The sequence below is a fragment of the Lactuca saligna genome, chromosome 7, assembly GCF_052625555.1.
Source record: "Lactuca saligna cultivar CGN05327 chromosome 7, ASM5262555v1, whole genome shotgun sequence".
Classification (NCBI taxonomy): domain Eukaryota; kingdom Viridiplantae; phylum Streptophyta; class Magnoliopsida; order Asterales; family Asteraceae; genus Lactuca; species Lactuca saligna.
Window position 1 is genome coordinate 73,588,590 of NC_136423.1, and position 20,821 is coordinate 73,609,410.

At 34.4% G+C, this 20,821-nt stretch overlaps 4 non-coding genes across 4 annotated transcripts; all 4 read right to left on the bottom strand.

Annotated features, from left to right (window-relative positions):
* Positions 1–1,962: 1,962 nt before the first annotated feature.
* On the bottom strand, positions 1,963–2,034 carry TRNAC-GCA (transfer RNA cysteine (anticodon GCA)). Its single transcript has one exon. It is a non-coding gene; the product is annotated as a tRNA-Cys (tRNA).
* Positions 2,035–6,648: 4,614 nt separating this feature from the next.
* TRNAC-GCA (transfer RNA cysteine (anticodon GCA)) lies at positions 6,649–6,720 on the bottom strand. The gene has a single exon. It is a non-coding gene; the product is annotated as a tRNA-Cys (tRNA).
* A 3,755-nt stretch (positions 6,721–10,475) lies between these two features.
* On the bottom strand, positions 10,476–10,547 carry TRNAC-GCA (transfer RNA cysteine (anticodon GCA)). The gene has a single exon. It is a non-coding gene; the product is annotated as a tRNA-Cys (tRNA).
* Positions 10,548–11,332: 785 nt separating this feature from the next.
* On the bottom strand, positions 11,333–11,404 carry TRNAC-GCA (transfer RNA cysteine (anticodon GCA)). Its single transcript has one exon. It is a non-coding gene; the product is annotated as a tRNA-Cys (tRNA).
* Positions 11,405–20,821: the final 9,417 nt, after the last annotated feature.

Below are 20,821 nucleotides of genomic sequence, written 5' to 3' on the forward strand. Positions count from 1 at the left end.
ATGGGGTTTTCCTGGGAAGAACACTGAACATAACCATAACCAGTAAAGACACACACACGGTCAGGGAAACATGGGGTTTTCCTGGGGAGAACACTGAACATAAATAAAACCAGTAAAGATATACACACAGTCAGAGAAACATGGGGTTTTCCTGGGAAGGACACCGAACATAGTTAGAAACTAGTAACAGTTCACACACACACACAGTCAGGAGAACATGGGGTTCTTCCTGAGTAATAGTAGTACGAAATTAGAGAAGTGTAATAAGTTAAACAATTGAATTACATTTCACAAGAACAATCATGTTTTAATTAAACATCGTTTACTTTACTTTCGGATTTGGAAACTAACTTTACATAAGAAAATATGGGATTTTCTTGGATAACTACTTTTCAGGAAAACAAAGGAACTCGTACATTTTCAGAAAAACTAACCGCTTATGAACTCACCAGCTTTATGCTGATTTTCAAACCACTTGTATTCTCAGGTCCGAGTTAGACAGGTACCCGAAGATCCTTTTGTGTGAAGACAGAGTTCTCAGAAGACTCATTTTGTATTGTTCATATATACTATGTATCACAATTGTACAAACTTTACTTTTGAAACAACTGTAAGACTTTATTATGTAATGTAATAGTTGTTTTACTTTACTTACTATGTGCATTGGATTTGATACTCAACGTGGAGTCAACCCCGGAAATGTTTCCGCCTTCGGTTTTCGGGGTGTGACAGTTTTAATTAGTAGTCAACTTTTTATTGGTATCAAACCGACGCATATAATAAGGACAAATATTCAAGACTTTATTTTCAATTATAATAATTTGTGATATAAGATGTTGTAATTTAATTTATGTAATCAATAATATTTTCAAAATCAATAATTAGAGGAATATGTTTCTGTTTCTATATTAACGAGATAATATAAGTTCTGAAATGGTTTATATAACCTTTTTAGTTTCAGTAAGCAACAAATGACGGTTGATTTGAGATATGTGAGGGGTTTAAAAAACTCAAACAAAGGGCCCAACCGGGTTCAAACCAGTGACCTCTTGATCTGCAGTCAAATGCTCTACCACGAAGTTATGTACCCATTTTGATGGTTATTTGAAGCATTGATTTACATTATTCAACATTCGAAAAAAAGAAGACCGAAAGGTGTTGATACATCAAGTTGGAGCGGTTTGAAAATGATTTTTCTAAATCCTTCAACGAATGTACATTTTTCCAAATACATTGTGTAAAAAACATAAATAACTTCGTAAACAAACGGACAGTTCATGAGGTTGATTATTGGTAGTGATTTGTCTGTTACGAGGTTTATTTCTTACTTCAACCATACACAAGGAAAAACACATTTGATGATCCTTATGACAATGTATGTTTTGTTGAGTAAGAAAGATATTTTGTTACCTATCTAAATAATTTTAATTTTTACTTTAGAAACTACATTCATTCGGTAAAAACAAAACCTTTTTTTTTTTAATTCGTCAACCCAACCAACAGACGGGTATAACACTAGATATTATGTGTTATCTGGGAGAATGACGATGAATGAAATAGGGATTAACTGATTAAGAAGTCTCTGCGGTGTTGGGTTATTTAAAATCAGGTTAAGTTTAATTCGTAGTCAACTTTTTATTGGTGTCGAACTGATGAATATAATAAGTACAAATATTCAAGAGTTTATTTTCAATTATAATTATGTGTGATATAAGAGGTTGTAATTTAATGTTTGTAATCAATATTAGTTTCAGAAACAATAAATTAGAGGAATATGCTTCTATTAATATATTAACGAGATAATATATCTTCTGAAACAATAAATTAGAGGAATATGCTTCTATTAATATATTAACGAGATAATATATGTTCTGAAATGGTTTACGTAACGTATTAAATTTCCATAAGAAGCAAATGAAGCTTGATTTGAGATATGAGAGGGGTATAAAAAGAATCAAACAAAGGGCCCAACCGGGTTCGAACCGGTGACCTCTTGATCTGCAGTAAAATGCTCTACCAGTGAGCTATGGACCCATTTTGATGGTTATTTGAAGCATTGATTTATATTATTCAACATTCGGAAAAAATAAGACCGAAAGGTTTTGATAGATCAAGTTGGAGCATTTTGAATGATTTTTATAAAAAAAATTACTTATTTGGCATGTTATTAACCTACATAAAAATTTGGGACAAACCTTAAAAGATATGACCATCTAAATACCATTCAAATCAAACTCGTTATGTTAATTTTTCTTTTTACGATGGTGTTTCAACAATTATTTAGATTGTTGAACATATTTTGTGATTGATGGTTGATAACTAACAGGTAGAGAAATATCACATATTACATGTAGAATTATGTTTGTTTGACAGAAATGACATAACTAAATTGATAATACATATAAATCGACTCGAAATATCGTGAAAACAATTTGATATAACAAGTCGTGGGAAATATTGCGATATGTACTATTGTAACAAACTAACCACATTTAACTTGAAATTATGATCCTTCATTGCTTGATGTGTCAGATAAGTTTTTGGCGTCCTATAGGACTTCTTCATATGGATTGTCGTATGTTGGGGGTAAGGAGGAGAATAGGCGGGTTAATTGGGTTCCTATTAAGTTGAACGTTCTCTTGTGGTGTATCAAACTAGGGACAATTCTGATAGATGAATGATTATCGACTAATGATATCGTAATACTTTGGTATATATTATAGGTCATTATCTTAATATATTTGAATAAAAATGTTATATTTAAGATACATGATACTTAATACGCTTTGAAATGTTAACCGATAGTTAAAATCGGAATTGGGATGCAAAATGAGGAGAATGGAGCTGAAAGGGAAGAAAAGTTGGCAAAACTGGACAACCAATAATTTATAAATTTTTATTGGGTTGATAGACCTCTCTTGAGTGTTTTGGATATATTTAATCAGTCGTAACTCCTATTAAGGAATTTCAAGATGCTTTGAAAGCAAGACAAAATTTCAATTGATTTTCATGTTCATGCCAAAATACAAATTCTAATTCCCACATCGTGGCTAAGGAATAACCATGATGTGCTGGATCAAAAAATTGCGAAAAAAGCCCGTTTAGGTCTACGTTGTCGTGTACATTAAGGATTCCAGTTTCCATGATGCGGCAATACTTTTACCACGTTGTGGCGACGCTAAGACCTATTAAGTAAGCCAGAAATTAACCCTAATGATATGTCTTAAACCTAGTTCGGTTTCTATGAATATAAATCTCAGAGATGCCATTTTGAAATCTAAAAGGCAACCAGAGGGCCATTAAGCTTAAATGGAATGAAAATTTGAAGGATTCTAGAGCGAGTTCATGTTGGGAATCATTCTGTTTGCTTTTCTGATCTACGCAAAAACTGATCAGGTTAGCTTCTTTTACCTCTAAAAGAAGCTACCCAGTGGAGAATCTTTGGATCCAAATGTCCCTCCCTCGACCAAGCCAAGATGCTCTCCAAATCTTCTTCCAAAGTTGCACAAGAACACCCAAAATAGTCTCTTTCTCTCTCTCACAATGGATTGAACCAATCTAGGGTTTCTCACAGGGCTCTCTGGAGATAAGGGATACGCAAATGAGGGCTTAAGGCCCTTTAAATAGGATATAAACCTAGAAAATTAGGGTTTCTCCAAACAGCTCAAACTCGCCGAATTGGTCACTAAACCTATACGGCCAAAACGACTCCACTCACCTAGTTGGGCATCCAACTCGTCGAGTTGCTCTGCTAAGGAACATGAATTTCTCAAATATGATACCTGAAAATTTCAGGATGTTGCCACAAGGAAAGTGTTCTATTTGGACATTCTGTAATATAGTTAGCTCGGTCTTTATGACTTTGAGTCCTCAGTCTGTAAGGTTAGAATTCCAATACATTTTTTAGAAAGTGACAAGAATTACGCCCTAATAAAGAAAAAAAGGGTTTTAAAGCAGAGTTGCAAGTGCTAGGAGAGATGAAAATGAAGCACCATTGTGCTCTTGGATAGTGCTTTTGTTAATTGCGGCTTCCACGTGTTTAAACCTATTGAAAGTATATTGCTATTTTATGTGTATCCCACTTTTGTTTATTTTCTTTTTGGTCAGAAGAGTATTTTAAAATTTTCCTAACAAGTATTAATATTAATCTTAGTTATTTTATATATGTAATTAATGAGATTAGAATAGAATACGATTGGTAAAAAATAAATCACTTTTTCTCTTGGCAGCACCTCATTTGTTTTTTGGCCAAGGATTATTTGTTATTTAATACAAGCTTGAGAAATCAAATAAGAAATGATTCAAAATCTTCCCTTTTTTTTTCAGTCGATAAAAGTCTTTCAAGTCACACAAGGAATACCAAACATGAATCAAGAACAATGCCATCGAGTCCCTAGATTCTATTATTTATTGCATTCTCACAAGCAATGCTGGAATTTTTCCAACTCTAATTACTCGGATTTCAAGTATATCTTTGTATGCTTCTATGTTGTTACTTTTCAAATGCAATAAGATTTCAATTGCATTAATGATATCAAACAACAATTATTGGATTATGGATATTGTGATTAGTGGTTTGAAAGTTTGGTTGATATTGTGAATATTGTTGGTGGGTTAATCACTATCAAACATCAAATAATCAATCGGACAAAATGTTTGAAAGGTTGGGTGAAATTATGAATTTATTCGGCGTGTTAGTGACCATCAAACATTTTTTCAAGTCAAATGTTGTCATCAGACGTCCCAAAAACATTAAACATTTTGCTTTTCAAAGAGGAAATTCCAATTGAATATCATTATTTATTAATAGTAAAATAGAAATATAATCCAAAAAACTACATTATATTAGAATGTTCCGCATATGTTCGTTTTAATTGTTCTGGTAGTCAAATTGGCCAAACATTAACCTCACGTTGATGCTATAAAATAAAATATAATATTTCATTTGTTTTTTATTAATCAACCGGGCTAATTTATAGTCTACAAAAAAATTAAAATCTGGAAAAAATAACAATGTACTTGAATGTAAAATGTTATAATAAATACTTCAATGAATGTACATTGTTCCAAATACATTGTTTACAAAACATAAATAACTTCATAAACCAAGGTATAGATCGTGGGGTTAATTAGTGGTAATGATATGTCTGTTATGAGTTTTATTTCTTACTTCAACCATACACAAGGAAAAACACATTTGATGATCCTTATGACAATGTATGTTTTGTTGAGTAAGAAAGACATTTTTTTTTTCATCCAAATAATTTTACTGTTTACATTAGAAACTACATTCATTTGTTAAAAATAAAACCCATTCTTTTTTTAAAAAAAATTCGTCAACGCAACCAACATACGGGTCTAACACTAGTTATGTTCTGTTATCAGGGAGAATTAAGAAGTCTCTGCGGTGTTGGATTAATGAAAACCAGGTTAAGTTTAATTAGTAGTCAACTTTTTATTGGTATCAAACCGACGCATATAATAAGGACAGATATTCAAGACTTTATTTTCAATTATAATAATTTGTGATATAAGATGTTGTAATTTAATGTATGTAATCAATAGTATTTTCAAAATCAATAATCAGAGGAATATGTTTCTATATTAACGAGATAATATAACTTCTGAAATGGATTATATAACGTTTTAAGTTTCCGTAAGCAGCAAATGACGGTTGATTTCAGATATGAGATGGGTTTAAAAAACTCAAACAAAGGGCCCAATCGGGTTCAAAGCGGTGACCTCTTGATTTGCAGTCAAATTCTCTACCACTGAGTTATGGACCCATTTTGATGGTTATTTGAAGCATTGATTTATATTATTCAACATTCGAAAAAAAAGAAGACTGAAAGGTGTTGATAGATCAAGTTGGACCGGTTTGAAAATGATTTTTCTAAATACTTCAACGAATGTACATTTTTCCAAATACATTGTGTAAAAAACATAAATAACTTCGTAAACAAACGTACAGTTCATGGGGTTGATTAATGGTAATAATTTGTCTGTTACAAGGTTTATTTCTTACTTCAACCATACACAAGGAAAAACACATTTGATGATCCTTATGACAATGTATGTTTTGTTGAGTAAGAAAGATATTTTGTTACCTATCTAAATAATTTTAATTTTTACATTAGAAACTACATTCATTTGGTAAAAACAAAACCTGTTTTTTTTTTTTTTTTTTTTAAATTCGTCAACCCAACCAACAGACGGGTATAAGACTAGATATTATGTGTTATCTGGGAGAATGAAGATGAATGAAATAGGGATTAACTAATTAAGAAGTCTCTGCAGTGTTGGGTTAATGAAAACCAGGTTAAGTTTCATTCGTAGTCAACTTTTTATTGGTGTCGAACTGATGAATATAATAAGTACAAATATTCAAGGGTTTATTTTCAATTATAATAATGTGTGATATAAGAGGTTGTAATTTAATGTTTGTAATCAATATTATTTTCAGAATCAATAAATTAGAGGAATATGCTTCTGTTTCTATATTAAATAAATTAGAGGAATATGCTTATGTTTCTATATTAATGAGATAATATATGTTCTAACATGGTTTACGTAACGATTTTAATATTCTTAAGAAGCAAATGAAGGTTGATTTGAGATATAAGAGGGGTATAAAAAAAATTCAAACAAAGGGCCCAACCGGGTTCGAACCGGTGACCTCTTGTTCTGCAGTCAAATGCTCTACCACTGAGCTATGGACCCATTTTGATGGTTATTTGAAGCATTGATTTATATTATTCAACATTCGGAAAAAAGAAGATTGAAAGGTTTTGATAGATCAAGTTGGAGCGTTTTGAATGATTTTTAGAATTTTTTTTTACTTATTTGGCATGTTATCAACCTACATAAAAATTTAGGACAAACCTTAATAGAAATGACCATCTAAATACCATTTAAATCAAACTCGTTACGTTAATTTTTCCCATTATGATGGTGTTTCAAAAATTATTTACTTTGTTGAACATATTTTGTGATTGATGGTTGATTACTAACAGGTAGAGAAATATCACATATTACATGTACAATTATGTTTGTTTGACAGAAAGGACATAACCAAATGGATAATACATATAAATCGACTCGAAATGTCGTGAAAACAATTTTATATAAAAAGTCTTGGGAAATATTGTGATATGTACTATTGTAACAAACTAACCATATTTAACTTGAAGTTATGTCCCTACATTACTTGATGTGTCAGATAAGTTTTTGTTTCCTATAGAAGTTCTTCATATGGATTGTCATATGTTGGGGATAAGGAGGAGAATAGGCGGGTTAGTTGGGTTCCTAATAAGTTGAACATTCTCTTATAGTTTATCAAACACGGGAGATTTCTGATAGTGGAATGATTGTCGACTAATGATATCGTAATATTTTAGTATATATTATAGGTCATTATCTTCATATATTTGAATAAAAATGTTATATTTTAAGACATATGATACTTAATATGCTTTGAAATGTTAACTGATAGTTAAAATCGGAATTGGGATGCAAAATGAGGAGAATGGAGCGGAAAGGGAAGAAAAGTTGGCAAAACTGGACAACCAATACTTTCTAAATTTTTATTAGGCTGATAGACCTCTCTTTAGTGTTTTGGCTATATTTAATCACCCCTAACTCCTATTAAGTAATTTCAAGATGCTTTGAAAGCAAGAGAAAATTTCAATTGATTTTCATGTTCATGCCAGAATACAAATTCAAATTCCCACGTCTTGGCTAAGGAATTACCATGACGTGGTGGATCAAAAAATTGTGAAAAAAGCCCGTTTAGGACTAGGTTGCCGTGTACATTAAGGATTCCAGTTTCCATGATGTGGCAATACTTTTACCACGTTGTGGCGACAGTAAAACCTATTAAGTAAGCCAAAAATTAACCCTAATGATATGTATTAAACCTAGTTCGATTTCTATGAATATAAATCTCAGAGATGCCATTTTGAGATCTAAAAGGCAACCAGCGGGCCATTAAGCTGAAATGGAATGAAAATTTGAAGGATTCTAGAGCGAGTTCATGTTGGGAATCATTTTGTTTGCTTTTCTGATCTACGCAAAAACTGATCAAGTTAGCTTCTTTTACCTCTAAAAGAAGCTAAACAGTGGAGAATCTTTGGATCCAAATGTCCCTCTCTCGACCAAGCCAAGGTGCTCTCCAAATCTTCTTCGAAAGTTGCACAAGAACACCTAAAATAGTCTCTTTCTCTCTCTCTCACAATGGATGGAACCAATCTAGGGTTTCTCACGGGGCTCTCTGGAGATAAGGGATACACAAATGAGGGCTTAAGGCCCTTTAAATAGGATATAAACCCAAATAATTAGGGTTTCTCCAAACAGCTCCAACTCGCCGAGTTCGTCACTAAACCTATACGGCCAAAACGACTCCACTCACCTAGTTGGGCATCCAACTCGTCGAGTTGCTCTGCTAAGGAACATGAATTTCTCAAATATGATACCTGGAAATTTCAGGATGTTGCCACAAGCAAAGTGTTCAAGGAGTGTACCTTGAAATTTAATCTTCATTATCATGGAATTGTTTCTAGTAACAAAGTTCTAATGGGACATTCTGTAATATAGTTACCTCGGTCTTTATGACATTGAATCCTGTAAGGTTAGAATTCCAATACATTTTTTAGACAGTGACAAGAATTAGGCCCTAATAAAGAAAAAAAGGTTTTAAAGCAGAGTTGCAAGTGCTAGGAGAGATGAAAATGAAGCACCATTGTGCTATTGGATAGTGCTTTTGTTAATTGCGGATTCCACGTGTTTAAACCTAGTGAAAGTATATTGCTATTTTATGTGTATCCCACTTTTGTTTATTTTCTTTTTGAACAGAAGAGTATTTTAAAATTTTCCCAACAAGTATTAATATTAATCTTAGTTATTTTATATATGTAATTAACAAGATTAGAATAGAATACGATTGGTAAAAAAATAAATCACTTTTTCTCTTGGTAGCACCTCATTTGTTTGTTGGCCATTGGGTATTTGTTAAAAAATACAAGCTTGAGAAATCAAATAAGAAAAGATTCAAAATCTTCCGTTTCTTTTTTTTTCAGTCGTTAAAAGTCTTTCAAGTCACACAAGGAATACCAAACATGAATCAAGAAACAATGCCTTCGAGTCCCTAGAATCTATTATTTATTGCATTCTCACAAGCAATGCTGGAATTTTTCCAACTCTAATTACTCGGATTTCAAGTATATCTTTGTATGCTTCTATGTTGTTACTTTTCAAATGCATTAAGATTTCAAGTGCATTAATGATATCAAACAACAATTATTGGATTATGGATATTGTGATTAGTGGTTTGAAAGTTTAGTTGAAATTGTGAATATTGTTGGTTGGTTAATCACTATCAAACATGAAATAATCAATTGGACAAAATGTTTGAAAGGTTGGGTGAAACTATGAATTTATTCGGCGTGTTAGTGACCATCAAACATTTTTTCAAGTCAAATGTTGTCATCGGACATCCCAAAAACATTAAACATTTTGCTTTTCAAAGAGGAAATTCCAATTGAATATCATTATTCATTAATAGTAAAATAGAAATATCATACAAAAAACTACATTATATTAGAATGTTCCGCATATGTTCGTTTTAATTGTTCTAGTAGTCAAATTAGCCAAACATTAACCTCACGTTGATGCTATAAAATAAAATATAATATGTCATTTGTTTTTTATTAATCAACCGGGCTAATTTATAGTCTACAAAAAAAAAAATTAAAATCTGGAAAAAATAACAATGTACTTGAATGTAAAATGTTATAATAAATACTTCAATGAATGTACATTGTTCCAAATACATTGTGTACAAAACATAAATAACTTCATAAACCAAGGTATAGATCATGGGGTTAGTTATTGGTAATGATATGTCTGTTATGAGTTTTATTTCTTACTTCAACCATACACAAGGGAAAACACATTTGATGATCCTTATGACAATGTATGTTTTGTTGAGTATGAAAGACATTTTTTTTCTTAGCTAAATAATTTTAATTTTTACATTAGAAACTACATTCATTTGTTAAAAATAAAACCCATTCTTTTTTTTTTTTTTAATTTCGTCAACCCAACCAACATAGGGGTATAACACTAGTTATGTTCTGTTGTGAGGGAGAATTAAGAAGTCTCTGCTGTGTTCGGTTAATGAAAACCAGGTTAAGTTTAGTTAGTAGTCAACTTTTTATTGGCATCAAACCGACGCATATAATAAGGATAGATATTCAAGACTTTATTTTCAATTATGATAATTTGTGATATAAGATGCTGTAATTTAATGTATGTAATCAATAATATTTTCAAAATCAATAACTAGAGGAATATGTTTCTGTTTCTATATTAACGAGATAATATAAGTTCTGAAATGGTTTATATAACGTTTTAAGTTTCTGTAAGCAGCAAATGACGGTTGATTTGAGATATGAGAGGGGTTTAAAAAATTCAAACAAAGGGCCCAACCGGGTTCAAACCGGTGACCTCTTGATCTGCAGTCAAATGCTCTACCACTGAGTTATGGACCCATTTTGATGGTTATTTGAAGCATTGATTTATATTATTCAACATTCGAAAAAAAAAAGAAGACTGAAAGGTGTTGATAGATCAAGTAGGAGCGGTTTGAAAATGATTTTTCTAAATACTTCAACGAATGTACATTTTTCCAAATACATTGTGTAAAAAACATAAATAACTTCGTAAACAAACCTACAGTTCATGGGGTTGATTATTGGTAATAATTTGTCTGTTACGAGGTTTATTTCTTACTTCAACCATACACAAGGAAAAACACATTTGATGATCCTTATGACAATGTATGTTTTGTTGAGTAAGAAAGATATTTTGTTACCTATCTAAATAATTTTAATTTTTACATTAGAAACTACATTCATTTGGTAAAAACAAAACCTTTTATGAAGATGAATGAAATAGGGATTAGCTGATTAAGAAGTCTCTACGGTGTTGGGTTAATGAAAACCAGGTTAAGTTTCATTCGTAGTCAACTTTTTATTGGTGTCGAACTGATGAATATAATAAGTACAAATATTCAAGGGTTTATTTTCAATTATAATAATGTGTGATATAAGAGGTTGTAATTTAGTGTTTGTAATCAATATTATTTTCAGAATAAATAAATTAGAGGAATATGCTTATGTTTCTATATTAAATAAATTAGAGGAATATGCTTATGTTTCTATATTAACGAGATAATATATGTTCTAACATGGTTTACGTAACGATTTTAATATCCGTAAGAAGCAAATGCAGGTTGAGTTGAAATATGAGAGGGGTATAAAAAAAATTCAAACAAAGGGCCCAACCGGGTTCGAACCGGTGACCTCTTGATCTGCAGTCAAATGCTCTACCACTGAGCTATGGACCCATTTTGATGGTTATTTGAAGCATTGATTTATATTATTCAACATTCGGAAAAAAGAAGATTGAAAGGTTCAGATAGATCAAGTTGGAGCGTTTTGAATGATTTTTAGAAATTTTTTTTTACTTATTTGGCATGTTATTAACCTACATAAAAATTTGGGACAAACCTTAATAGAAATGACCATCTAAATACCATTTAAATCAAACTCGTTACGTTAATTTTTCCCATTATGATGGTGTTTCAGAAATTATTTACTTTGTTGAACATATTTTGTGATTGATGGTTGATTACTAACCGGTAGAGAAATATCACATATTACATGTAGAATTATGTTCGTTTGACAGAAATGACATAACTAAATGGATAATACATATAAATTGACTCGAAATATCGTGAAAACAATTTCATATAACAAGTCTTGGGAAATATTGTGATATGTACTTTTGTAACAAACTAACCATATTTAACTTGAAATTATGTCCCTACATTGCTTGATGTGTCAGATAAGTTTTTGGCGTCCTATTGGAGTTCTTCATATGGATTGTCATATGTTGGGGTAAGGAGGAGAATAGGCGGGTTAAATGGGTTCCTATAAAGTTGAACATTCTCTTATAGTGTATCAAACTAGGGAGATTTCTGATAGAGGAATGATTGTCGACTAATGATATCGTAATATTTTAGTGTATATTATAGGTAATTATCTTCATATATTTGAATAAAAATGTTATATTTTAAGATATATGATACTTAATACGCTTTGAAATGTTAACCGATATTTTAAATCGGAATTGGGATGCAAAATGAGGAGAATCGAGCTGAAAGGGAAGAAAAGTTGGCAAAACTGGACAACCAATACTTTCTAAATTTTTATTGGGCTGATAGACCTCTCTTTAGTGTTTTGGCTATATTTAATCACTCGTAACTCCTATTAAGGAATATCAAGATGCTTTGAAAGCAAGACAAAATTTCAATTGATTTTCATGTTCATGCCAGAATACAAATTCTAATTCCCACGTCTTGGCTAAGGAATTACCATGACGTGGTGGATCAATAAATTGCAAAAAAAGCCCGTTTAGGACTACGTTGCCGTGTACATTAAGGATTCCAGTTTCCATGATGTGGCAATACTTTTACCATGTTGTGGCGACGCTAAAACCTATTAACTAAGCCAAAAATTAACCCTATGGATATGTGTTAAACCTTGTGACAATCTTCAGTCTAGAGTCAAGGCAAGCCATCAAGTCAAACCGTTCAACTCGATTAAACCTTGTGTATTAGGGTTTGTGTTATGTACATACTGTATAACTTGTTATATTAATGGGAAAACACCACTTGGGAAAAGCTCTTGTGTTAAAATTTCCTGAGCCTTAGTGCTAATCAATGAATTAAACTGATAAAACCATCTTGCATACTCATCGGGAGTGTGTAGGATCCTTAATCATGACTTAACGAGGCTCAAGAACCTAGCGTTGCGGATCCAAACACTCACAATTGTCACATAAGGAACCTCTCTCAATCGTTTTCACTCTATCTCTCTCTCTATGTCAAATCTCTCCCAAATCTCTCCAAGTATGTGAAATCTCTCTCAAATATCTGTTTGTATGAGGAATCTCTTCAAGAATTTCAAATCTCTCCCAAATCTCTCCAAGCATGTGAAATCTCTCTCAAACATCTCTTTGTATGAAGAATATCTCCAAGAATGTCAAATCTCTCCAAAATCTCTCCAAGCATGTGAAATCTCTCTCAAATATCTCTTTGTATGAGGAATCTCTCTAAGAATGTCAAATCTCTCCCAAATCTCTCTAAGTATGTGAAATATCTCTCAAATATCTCTTTGTATGAGGAATCTCCAAGAATGTGAAATCTCTCCAAGCATGTGAAATCTCTCCCAAATCTCTCTCAAATCTCTCTCAAAAGTTCCTTGGAATTTTTATTGTCTTTCGGGCCATCCTGACCCTTAACCGGGTCAAAAACGGCTTAAAACGGGGTAAAAACGAGAAAAATGGACCTTAGGAACCGAAACCTCTTTATAAGAGAGAAGCCTCTTAGGACCCGAAGGTCCTCTTAGGGACCGAGAGCAAGGAGGAGCCGAACCCGAGACCAAGGAGGAACTGAACCCGAGCCCAGGAGGAACCGAACCTGAGAGTAGGAGGAACCGAACCCGAGCCCAGGAGGAACCGAACCCGAACCTCGCGCACCACCCGAACCAGAAGGTACTGTTCATTTCGGTCCATTTCGGGTCTGACCACCTTCGCCTCTTATCGTCGGACCGAACCCTCCCTTCGCTTCCTCGCCGCCCCCCCCCCCCCCCCTTTGTTTCCCTCTGTTTCACTTCATTTCAGATTCGGCCATACCAAGGACCGAACCTCGGCCTAGGACCGAGAGGTCTCGCTGGAAACCTATTTTTCCCGGTTTTCGCATAGTTTTGCGTTTAAGGCCCGTTTTTATTTATTTTAACGCGAGATTTTCACCCAAAATCATATTTTAACATAATAAACCCTAAATATTCACAATTTAATCATATTTTTATAGAAATCTTTATTTAAATAATAAAAGCAAGTGGGTAAAGTACAAAGAGGTGGAGTGTTGACTTTGCTTTACCTTATGACACAAGCAACCACTCGCACACCCACTCTATGACCAGCCACACCTCCCCACCTCACCTAGGTCACATCAATTTCCGTTACACTCAATTTCCACTCATTCCCACGTTTTTAGAGCTGGAACAAAACACCCTCTCTCCTCATTTCTCTCATTTACTCTCATTTCACTTCTCCACCAAATTCGAGATTCAAGGCTGATTTTCAAGTGTTCTTCCACATTTGGTAAGCATAATTCATTCTCCTTATGAATATCTCACTTATTTCCACTCAAATCATGGATATCTTACACAAACTCCATCATATTTGTGTTAGAGCTTCGAATCTTCAAGTGATTCTTCAAGTGTTCTTGGGTTGAACACTTCTCTTCTTCAACACTTGTCTACTGAAATCACTCAAGGTGAGTTCATACCCCTACATTTTCATGTTTTCTCAAGTTTTTAGGGGGGGAATACAAGTTAAAAGACCAAGAACATAACTAAGTTTTTCTAACAGCCTTCATCAGAAAAGTTCAACTCCATTCACGGACTATTTTGGGCAAATTAAACATTTTTATTTTCAAAACTGTATAAGGTGCAAATAGTTCAAGTTCTTATCTTTAAAATAACTACTTCCACATCTCCATACGATTTTTCTACAATTTATGGTAATTTTTACAAAACTGCCTATCATTTCAAACAAACATCTGGACCAGTCTGTGATTTTGGACATATTCACCCAAGTTGGAGGTCATTAAAAATCGTGATAAAAATTATGAGTAAACTAGACACACTTTGTGAACTCTCAGAATTTACGGATCTAGTTTTCGACTTCGTATGATTTTTCTATAATTTTTCCAAAACAGTGCAGAATGGGTAAAGATAGCCAACAACATATGAATATCATAACACTTTGTATTATCTTGAGCAAAGTGTATAATCATAAGTTCTAATTATTAAATGTGTTTCTTTGTTAGTTTATCATCATGAACTGAAACTAAGTCATTAATAATAAATAATATACATTAATTTTAGAACACGTATAATAAACTATAAAAAGTATAGTTTAATGGATTCATAACATTAATGCATTTCCATAAAAGAATTCTTACATATTACAAACGTTTTAGATAAACTATAATAGGTATAGTTTATGATACATCACACAACACACTCGTTCAAAAAGGGTACGTTCATACAGAAAAGATCTACATTCACATACATTTCATGTAAACTTGTTAACCTATATTGTGAGACATTCTCTCCCCGTACGTCCAAGTGCGGGATATAATTCATGGTAGTTATAATCAGAATCTCCTGGAGGGAGAATGTGATACTTGTATATAGATCTATATTGGGTTTGACACCCCACACCTTGCTGCTACCTACAGTGGGACCTGCAGCTCTACGGGTGACAAATATCATTTCATTTTTCGCGACGCCTGAGAAACGTCATGGCAGGTTCACGTAGTCATAGTATGATTATAGCGACTCACATAGGGATATAACAATCCATAAAGTCTACGGGATTTTATTTATAAAACCTAAATGGGTTTTATGTCGATTTAAAATCACTTTTTATCTCAATGAGTACAGATATTACTGTACACTTTTGGTTTTGGTAGTTATGACTACACATCATTTGAAACCACATTTATACGTTTAAGTATGGTCAATACTTGTTATTTCTCGGTCCTCGGATTTAGGACTACATATACATAAAGTATTAACAAAAATGAGAACATACGGAAATTTCATTTAATTCAAACGCGTTCATGTCCATTTAAACACATAACATTTTCTATTAGTAAGAAAGGTTACTTATACATTTTGGTCTTCGGTCATAAGACTACATTACACAGATTTTAAAGAAAATATCAGATTTTCTGGATACATATTCTAACGCTTTTACAAGGAAAACGGTTTACTTTTCTAACGAAATATCTTATGAACTCACCAACCTTTGTGTTGACACTTTTCAAAACTACTTGTATACTCAGGAATTCAGTGAAAACAGGAAATCAACAACGTTTTGAGGATGGGATGATAAATCGTCAAACAGTTCATTTTGTATCATAATGTAATTAATGTGAATCATGTAAACATGTGCTTGGATGTAACGTTTTCAATTATATATATTTGTGATGGTTGTATTTACTTTGAGAACTATTATACTCATTGTTCTGATACTCTACATGCAGTCCTCCACCCCCTGACGTTTCCGCCATCCTTGGTTTGGTGGTGTGACAGATTGGTATCAGAGCATTGTTTATAGTGAACTCAGTATATCAAACCACATAAGATATACAAACTATTAATGCATTGGGACTAAGTCTCTGATTTAAAGTTTCAAAATAACTATACTTTTAGAAATAAATAGTTTCTTATTAAAAGTATACATGCATACATACATACTAAGGTCAGCACCATTCTAGAACAAAACAAAAGTAATGATTGTTGGATATCACAAGTAAGCTCGGGGATGTATGGTTGGTCTTGGGAGTGGCATAGCCTGATCAACTATGTTGATCCGAGGAGTGATTAGCACATGCCCAAAGAATAGTTGTGATATGGCAACAAGTCTAAAAACTTACCAACACTACCATAATGAGAACATTAGGACAGAACATGAGTTTAAAATACTATAGGAGTATTTTGTAATATCATAACTTATATGAAAACTAAATAGATCCTTAATAATAGGTATATAGTCCCTAAGTGGATACTTTAAGGTTATATATAACTTAGAAATTATAGACTTAGAATTTGTGGTCATTACTTTACTTCCGTTTCCTTGTTTGGATGTGGACCCAGAGTGGGATCACTTATTCAAAGGTCTATTGTATCTTGTTATATGTAATTAGTATGCACTATGTCATTATAGAAGTAACTAATAAGGATCACCCCCTATAAGTAATTGATAATAGAGTTAGACGCATAGTACTTATCTCCTCCGCTCCTATTCTCGCAAATACAGCATAGCAAAATCCTACTTGCCGGACGACCCTTACTTTCCTAATCTGAACCCGAGGAATGGTGAATGGTTATGAGAAGAATCAGAGGCGGAACCGGAGGTAATCGATCCCCCATGCATAGCAAGGGTTCCGTGAACCGTTTCGACTATATCGAACTAGTGACCCATTGGGCAATCGTGATCGAGGGTTGAATGTCGACAACAATGACAACAACCACCATGTGGAGACTAACGAGGGTGGTATGACCTCAACCACGGGGGACTGATGGACAGAGCCCTCCCGGTGAAGACCCGGCGGATCGCGATTATCAGGGATTAATACAGGAAGACTACAATCTTAGTTCAGAAAACTGCGCGCTACTACAAACCCCACCATCTCATGTACCGGTGACTCAGAATTATACTACTATTCCCGAGACAAACTCTCTTTTTAGGACCTTATCGCCACTCGTGAAGAGGAAAGAGAGTAACAGGGTAGGACACACAGCATTCAAAGAAAGGATGATGATTGTAGCCAAGCGTTGATTGGCAAAGCTACAAAATTGCATCGACCTTGCCTCAAGCATCACAAGGGATGGATCATCTTAAGTAGAGTTCATACCGCTCACCAGACCTGGTAAATTAGCTTCATAAGTATGTGCTGGTGCTACTCTATTGTAAGTAAAATCATGACACTACAAATTAAGTGGTCATACTAATCGAGAAATCTATCTACTATCAAAACCCGCCCATGCACAAATGTGAAGTAGACCTGCATCGAGGTCAAAATTTTCACTGAAACCATTATTTCTAGAGTCATATTAACAAGATGGGCTTAGGATGTACCTATCCGACTAGAATGTCTATCTAGCCTTAATTATATAACTAAGCATACATCAATATGTCATGATAAGGACCTAGCTTGGGTCAAGTGTAAGGTTTCACTTAAATATAGAACTACTAAAATACATGAGTTTACTATACAAAGAATCTCGTTATAAATTGTTTTCAGAACACCCTAAACAACCGAATTACGTTACAAATCGATATGAGATAAACTTAGTTATAAAACTCGCGACATATAGCCATTCTAAGAACTCATTATCGTCTGACCTTTAAACATTTTATTGAGAAAGTTTCTTCTTCATAGACCTATGGGTGCGATTATACTAACACTAATGCACCGGATCCCACCAAAACTCCTCAGTCAAATGTGTTCGGACAAACATGATTCTAAGATGAGAAAAGCTTAACGCCCATATGAAACCTACTCCTACCTACTGCCATGACTCCATCTCGGGAGCGTTAGTAGAAACACTAAGAATAGTACAGTAATGTGCAAAATTTATATGCGTAAATATAAATTGTAAGGATACACTTAAGATGATCATATCCGCTAACGAAGTCGTTTTTCGTCATGAAACAGAACTATGTCTTCACCTAGAGGCAACAGACCAACTAGCAAGGTGCCAACACTACAGATAGACGCTGCTACCTTTCAGGCTACAGTCACGGCAGCCGTGGCAGCCGTCATGGCACAATTCAATGCTAACAACATCAGCAGGGGTGGAAGCGGTACTAACAATACAAATTGTGGTAACAATCAAGGAAACCAATGGGTACCTACCAACAAAAATACCTCAGGCCACGAACCTACGAACAAGAAGAGAAAGTTTTGGAACATGAAAGAGCGCCACCAATCTCAAGGATACACTAAAAGACAACGACCTAGGGCCGCCCCTACCATTACAACAACAGTCATGACACATGCCTCAACACTAGCCACGGGGTTTGCCACCCAAATGTCAGCCAGACCATATGAGGGATCACTCCCAAAGTGCAACCAATGTGGCTTTCATCATTATGGGGCTTGCCGGGAGTTACACTGTAAAAACTGCAACAGGAAAGGGCATACTATCCGTTTCTGTAGGGCCCCGACCCATCACCTCCCTTCAATCACCTACACCAAGGTAGGCCCAGTATGCTACCTATGCGGTGAAACGGGACACTTCAAGAGAGAATGTCCAACTGAGAAGAATGACGAAGGAACAGGAGGAGGGTGATGAACACACCAACAACAGCAGCAAAGGAACCATGTTAGGACTTTTGTAATGTTCCCAACGACAAAACGTTAAGTACTATATGTTTGTAATGAATTTGGTACGCTTACTAAAGTAACCTTCCTTCTAAAAAGTAGCTAAAATATTATCTCTCATACAAATCAAACCAAAGACATTCATATATGACCTTAGGATCATTACCTGTAAGTTGTGATGACCTTGTCCATACATCGGGGTTAATTAAAATCAAAATACTAAAGTCATGAAACAAATAATTCCATCCTGACTCTAATTCCATGACTAGTATTAGGGGTTGAGTGGGGTCACCCACTCGACGATTTCACGATATCAATTTACATACAACGATCATATACCGCTCGATCGTAAGGAGACCTATCAGGAATCATGATATCAAGTATCATTACTGGCTATCGAAAACACACCCACTACCATTGCTAGACACTGTGGTATGAATCATATACAATAATCATAACATCAAACAAAACGGAACACACAGAAAAGAAATACAGGACACTCTATCACTCTAGTGATCTCTTCTTTTGAATACAACTTATCTCATGTTATCTAAAAAGATATTGTTGTCGTTATCCAATTTTGATTGATATAGCCCTCATCTTCCCGATTAAACGACTAAAAAAAGGGACCTTCGCCTAACCCCCCGAATATCGAAACTATCATCTCTCATAAACATCCAGCACGGACCTTTGGGTCATCTCTCGCTGTGGAACTCCAAAACATGCACCAGAGGAGTGTTATACTTCCCGAAGCCTTATCATATGTATTTACAGGAAACCTTCCGGAATGTCGTGCATGTAGCAGACAAGATTCAAGCACAGAAGCTTGGGACAGATATGGTACGAGTCCTGCCATGAGCTTCGGGCTATGGTTAAATGTCCTACCATTCAAAAAGGCCTAGTCGCGTAAACCAAACCCACATGCTTCTTACCGAGCTACAAGAGCTGTCAGGTCAAACCTGTCGAACTACTCAACAATGAAATTGAAGAACCAAGCTTCTCACCCTGGAAAACTCTGGTCTTATTCGTCAAATAGAAAAGAAAATTGCTCATAATTCCATCGAGTTCAGAGGCCCCGACAAAATCTCCAATAGAAACCTTTACTATCTGCCTCGCATAGACGAATAGGCCGACCAACCGTAAGGAACGAGGTACCCTTCAGGAATTGGACCTGAGATGTGAATATCACCAGTCACGAGTATTGAAGAAGGATGTCCGAGAACAATCCTCCAATTTCGACGCGGACGCTAAAAGTTCGTAAGTAATAACCCTCGGATAGGACCAAACCACTCGTAGGATTCATGAACGTAATAAATAGGATATGCCATTCTTACTAGGATCAGTTCATCATCGTCATTACAAACGACTTACTTATCTACCCTCGTAGTAAGAAGGAAACCAAGGAGAGCAGCTACAACAAATCACATAAACAATACGATCAGAGAAGTATTACCCGAAGTTCTCTAGATACGAGTTTTGGAATTGAGGAGTCCAATTCTCAAGACACATCATTATCAAGGTGGGAATTCATAAGGACCCTTTTAATTGATCAAAACCGTTGAGAAACAATCAGCACCGAAGGCGTTAGCAGGAATACGCCAAAATTCTGGGTCTCGCTGACCTACCGTCTTAGTTCCTTTGGAACTTCTCGTAAAATACGGACCCCTTCCCAACTTTAACCCTAAAGGGAGCAACCCTTAACAGGAAGAGAAGCAAGAAGGAGAAACCTTTAGAACTCCGATACATCAGACCAAATTCCTCTGGAAACACTCACTCTGGGAAGGCTTAGTACGC